Source organism: Hyla sarda, unplaced genomic scaffold, assembly GCF_029499605.1.
Source record: "Hyla sarda isolate aHylSar1 unplaced genomic scaffold, aHylSar1.hap1 scaffold_1753, whole genome shotgun sequence".
NCBI lineage: Eukaryota > Metazoa > Chordata > Amphibia > Anura > Hylidae > Hyla > Hyla sarda.
Window position 1 is genome coordinate 64,718 of NW_026608397.1, and position 6,000 is coordinate 70,717.

Genomic DNA, 6,000 nt, shown 5'->3' on the forward strand with positions numbered 1-6,000 from the left:
GCAGCAATGCTTATTCAATACCGCCAGCAGATGGAGACACTGGGGGATAATTTTCTAAGGATTTATACTGATTTTTCCTGTCTGAATTTGTCGCACAGAAAGTTGCAGGCCAAATATGTGTGACATTTCTGCGACTTTAGCTTCTAGAGCATTTTTACAACATTATACATAGGTGCTGAATACATAAAAAGCGACTGTTCAGCGACAGACAAGTCGCATCGGCTGAAAGTAGGCCAGAATGTCAGTCCATGTTGGAGCAGGTTTAGATACAGTCTAAAGTATAGATCTCAAAGTCTGTGCACAGAATTTAGCAAGGGCCTCGCACCTTCTGATGCATCAGGTAGGTGCACAATAGCATAGCCTAACCCTCTGTACTTTGGTCTATATTGATGCGGGACATAGACAGCCAGCTGATGACCAATCCATTAGTGCAATGGATGGCTGGAAGCATTTGTCTTTGCCTTTGCAATACCACAGAAGCAATGCATGGTCAATGTACAGCAATGACACACCTGTGTGAACAGCCAGGAGACCCCCCCCCCCCATGTTATGTTACATAGTTACATAGTTAGTACGGTCGAAAAAAGACATATGTCCATCACGTTCAACCAGGGAATTAAGGGGTAGGGGTGTGGCGCGATATTGGGGAAGGGATGAGATTTTATATTTCTTCATAAGCATTAATCTTATTTTGTCAATTAGGAACATTCAGCACCCACCCGCTATCAAGGCAGCTGCCTATCATGTCATGCCCTACCTGCACAGGTGTGCTGGCTACTCAAATGATCCAATTAAGGAGGCCATTTAGTCAGCAGCAGCAGAAGTCCTGTGCCTGGACGCTCCAACAGGGGCCAGACACAAGCAGAAGCAGAAGCAGCAGAAGCAGCAGCAGCACCACCTTTTGTTTTTTGGCTGCAGCAGCAGCAAGGCCCACAGGGCTGGCTAGCTGGCTAGCCAGCAAGCAGGTAGCAATGAAAGTAGGAATCTTTCTTTTTAACCCTGTAAGGGGGTGGTGCACTGTACCCGAAGATACTGCCATATCGGGTCAATGCATAGGGCGACGGAAGCAAGCTTCGAAATCGGCCCCCGTTCTCAAAAATCCATTTAATATATGGTCCCCAGATAGGGGACGTATCAGATATTAAACTGATAAGAACAGATACTACACTTGATCTTAGCCAAAAGGCCGAGAAGCGATAACCGTGAAAGGGGCGGGCCCAACAAGGTCCCCTTCATGGGCACTATCACTGCTTGCTGTCAGGGAGGCTGCCAGACAATTTTCCATGCACACTCTGGGCTGGGGGGCAGTCAACCACCAGTACACACAGCAGAACCTAAACCCATACCATTATTGCTAAGCAGCAAGACAGGGGCCCATTGCACTCCCACGGGGCCTTTTTAAATGCAATCCATAACCCGGATTTGCCAGGAACCCTTCTTACTCCTCCTACTTGCATGTGACACTGGGCTTAGGATCTGCATAGGAAACACACACACAAGCACACACCTACCTTTGTTGCCTGCAGATGCCTCCTTGGCTGTCCCCAAACGGTATCAAACCAACACCCACGGGAAGCTGTAAGCATAGAGGACATGCCTGCACCCCATTGGACTTACCTGTGTGGGTTAAATCCGGGTTATTTGACAACCTATGGCGGTGATGGTTCTGCTCAGGCAGAGCAGTGCTGATGCTCCTCATAAAGCTGTCGCTGCTGTGAAGGTTCTAGGTGACATCACAAATCCCTATGGTTACATACACAACAAAGCTGGGTTGTTGTTGTTTACACTCTGCAAGGCCTGTGGAAGTGAGTGACATCATAGCACTGTAGTTCTGAGGGTTCTAGATGGATGCAACAATCTCCTGTTGCTTCTATGAAGGCCATAATAGACGACATCACCAAACAGCTCCATAGTCACATACACAGCAAAGGAGAGATGTTGTTTACACCTAGTGATGTCAGTGGTATTGAGTGACATCACAGCACAGTGCTAAGGCTCCTGGGCCTGGACACAGCAGCGGCTGCAATATCTCAACGGAGAATACGTTTATATATATGTGTGTGTGTGCGCGTATATATATATATAGTATATATATATATATATATATATATATATATATTTCTCCGCCGAAATCACTTTTAAACCCATTTCCACCTTTTTTTCCCTTCTCTTCCTCTTACTTTTTTTTCACGTTTTTTTACGTTTTTCTCCTTTTCGCCTCTTTTCTGGGCGTATTATTCTTCTTTTTCTTCTTTTTTTTCGTCTAATGCATACCCCATCAGTGCAGCAATGCTTATTCAATACCGCCAGCAGATGGAGACACTGGGGGATAATTTTCTAAGGATTTATACTGATTTTTCCTGTCTGAATTTGTCGCACAGAAAGTTGCAGGCCAAATATGTGTGACATTTCTGCGACTTTAGCTTCTAGAGCATTTTTACAACATTATACATAGGTGCTGAATACATAAAAAGCGACTGTTCAGCGACAGACAAGTCGCATCGGCTGAAAGTAGGCCAGAATGTCAGTCCATGTTGGAGCAGGTTTAGATACAGTCTAAAGTATAGATCTCAAAGTCTGTGCACAGAATTTAGCAAGGGCCTCGCACCTTCTGATGCATCAGGTAGGTGCACAATAGCATAGCCTAACCCTCTGTACTTTGGTCTATATTGATGCGGGACATAGACAGCCAGCTGATGACCAATCCATTAGTGCAATGGATGGCTGGAAGCATTTGTCTTTGCCTTTGCAATACCACAGAAGCAATGCATGGTCAATGTACAGCAATGACACACCTGTGTGAACAGCCAGGAGACCCCCCCCCCCCATGTTATGTTACATAGTTACATAGTTAGTACGGTCGAAAAAAGACATATGTCCATCACGTTCAACCAGGGAATTAAGGGGTAGGGGTGTGGCGCGATATTGGGGAAGGGATGAGATTTTATATTTCTTCATAAGCATTAATCTTATTTTGTCAATTAGGAACATTCAGCACCCACCCGCTATCAAGGCAGCTGCCTATCATGTCATGCCCTACCTGCACAGGTGTGCTGGCTACTCAAATGATCCAATTAAGGAGGCCATTTAGTCAGCAGCAGCAGAAGTCCTGTGCCTGGACGCTCCAACAGGGGCCAGACACAAGCAGAAGCAGAAGCAGCAGAAGCAGCAGCAGCACCACCTTTTGTTTTTTGGCTGCAGCAGCAGCAAGGCCCACAGGGCTGGCTAGCTGGCTAGCCAGCAAGCAGGTAGCAATGAAAGTAGGAATCTTTCTTTTTAACCCTGTAAGGGGGTGGTGCACTGTACCCGAAGATACTGCCATATCGGGTCAATGCATAGGGCGACGGAAGCAAGCTTCGAAATCGGCCCCCGTTCTCAAAAATCCATTTAATATATGGTCCCCAGATAGGGGACGTATCAGATATTAAACTGATAAGAACAGATACTACACTTGATCTTAGCCAAAAGGCCGAGAAGCGATAACCGTGAAAGGGGCGGGCCCAACAAGGTCCCCTTCATGGGCACTATCACTGCTTGCTGTCAGGGAGGCTGCCAGACAATTTTCCATGCACACTCTGGGCTGGGGGGCAGTCAACCACCAGTACACACAGCAGAACCTAAACCCATACCATTATTGCTAAGCAGCAAGACAGGGGCCCATTGCACTCCCACGGGGCCTTTTTAAATGCAATCCATAACCCGGATTTGCCAGGAACCCTTCTTACTCCTCCTACTTGCATGTGACACTGGGCTTAGGATCTGCATAGGAAACACACACACAAGCACACACCTACCTTTGTTGCCTGCAGATGCCTCCTTGGCTGTCCCCAAACGGTATCAAACCAACACCCACGGGAAGCTGTAAGCATAGAGGACATGCCTGCACCCCATTGGACTTACCTGTGTGGGTTAAATCCGGGTTATTTGACAACCTATGGCGGTGATGGTTCTGCTCAGGCAGAGCAGTGCTGATGCTCCTCATAAAGCTGTCGCTGCTGTGAAGGTTCTAGGTGACATCACAAATCCCTATGGTTACATACACAACAAAGCTGGGTTGTTGTTGTTTACACTCTGCAAGGCCTGTGGAAGTGAGTGACATCATAGCACTGTAGTTCTGAGGGTTCTAGATGGATGCAACAATCTCCTGTTGCTTCTATGAAGGCCATAATAGACGACATCACCAAACAGCTCCATAGTCACATACACAGCAAAGGAGAGATGTTGTTTACACCTAGTGATGTCAGTGGTATTGAGTGACATCACAGCACAGTGCTAAGGCTCCTGGGCCTGGACACAGCAGCGGCTGCAATATCTCAACGGAGAATACGTTTATATATAGTGTGTGTGTGCGCGTATATATATATATATATATATATATATATATATATATATATATATTTCTCCGCCGAAATCACTTTTAAACCCATTTCCACCTTTTTTTCCCTTCTCTTCCTCTTACTTTTTTTTCACGTTTTTTTACGTTTTTCTCCTTTTCGCCTCTTTTCTGGGCGTATTATTCTTCTTTTTCTTCTTTTTTTTCGTCTAATGCATACCCCATCAGTGCAGCAATGCTTATTCAATACCGCCAGCAGATGGAGACACTGGGGGATAATTTTCTAAGGATTTATACTGATTTTTCCTGTCTGAATTTGTCGCACAGAAAGTTGCAGGCCAAATATGTGTGACATTTCTGCGACTTTAGCTTCTAGAGCATTTTTACAACATTATACATAGGTGCTGAATACATAAAAAGCGACTGTTCAGCGACAGACAAGTCGCATCGGCTGAAAGTAGGCCAGAATGTCAGTCCATGTTGGAGCAGGTTTAGATACAGTCTAAAGTATAGATCTCAAAGTCTGTGCACAGAATTTAGCAAGGGCCTCGCACCTTCTGATGCATCAGGTAGGTGCACAATAGCATAGCCTAACCCTCTGTACTTTGGTCTATATTGATGCGGGACATAGACAGCCAGCTGATGACCAATCCATTAGTGCAATGGATGGCTGGAAGCATTTGTCTTTGCCTTTGCAATACCACAGAAGCAATGCATGGTCAATGTACAGCAATGACACACCTGTGTGAACAGCCAGGAGACCCCCCCCATGTTATGTTACATAGTTACATAGTTAGTACGGTCGAAAAAAGACATATGTCCATCAAGTTCAACCAGGGAATTAAGGGGTAGGGGTGTGGCGCGATATTGGGGAAGGGATGAGATTTTATATTTCTTCATAAGCATTAATCTTATTTTGTCAATTAGGAACATTCAGCACCCACCCGCTATCAAGGCAGCTGCCTATCATGTCATGCCCTACCTGCACAGGTGTGCTGGCTACTCAAATGATCCAATTAAGGAGGCCATTTAGTCAGCAGCAGCAGAAGTCCTGTGCCTGGACGCTCCAACAGCGGCCAGACACAAGCAGAAGCAGAAGCAGCAGAAGCAGCAGCAGCACCACCTTTTGTTTTTTGGCTGCAGCAGCAGCACAAGGCCCACAGGGCTGGCTAGCTGGCTAGCCAGCAAGCAGGTAGCAATGAAAGTAGGAATCTTTCTTTTTAACCCTGTAAGGGGGTGGTGCACTGTACCCGAAGATACTGCCATATCGGGTCAATGCATAGGGCGACGGAAGCAAGCTTCGAAATCGGCCCCCGTTCTCAAAAATCCATTTAATATATGGTCCCCAGATAGGGGACGTATCAGATATTAAACTGATAAGAACAGATACTACACTTGATCTTAGCCAAAAGGCCGAGAAGCGATAACCGTGAAAGGGGCGGGCCCAACAAGGTCCCCTTCATGGGCACTATCACTGCTTGCTGTCAGGGAGGCTGCCAGACAATTTTCCATGCACACTCTGGGCTGGGGGGCAGTCAACCACCAGTACACACAGCAGAACCTAAACCATACCATTATTGCTAAGCAGCAAGACAGGGGCCCATTGCACTCCCACGGGGCCTTTTTAAATGCAATCCATAACCCGGATTTGCCAGGAACCCTTCTTA

General features: G+C 46.3%; 3 non-coding genes across 3 annotated transcripts; all 3 read right to left on the reverse strand.

Annotated features, from left to right (window-relative positions):
• Nucleotides 1-1,007: 1,007 nt before the first annotated feature.
• On the reverse strand, nucleotides 1,008-1,198 carry LOC130313334 (U2 spliceosomal RNA). Its single transcript, XR_008861275.1, has one exon. It is a non-coding gene; the product is annotated as a U2 spliceosomal RNA (small nuclear RNA).
• Nucleotides 1,199-3,290: 2,092 nt separating this feature from the next.
• On the reverse strand, nucleotides 3,291-3,481 carry LOC130313336 (U2 spliceosomal RNA). Its single transcript, XR_008861277.1, has one exon. It is a non-coding gene; the product is annotated as a U2 spliceosomal RNA (small nuclear RNA).
• Nucleotides 3,482-5,567: 2,086 nt separating this feature from the next.
• On the reverse strand, nucleotides 5,568-5,758 carry LOC130313338 (U2 spliceosomal RNA). The gene has a single exon (XR_008861278.1). It is a non-coding gene; the product is annotated as a U2 spliceosomal RNA (small nuclear RNA).
• Nucleotides 5,759-6,000: the final 242 nt, after the last annotated feature.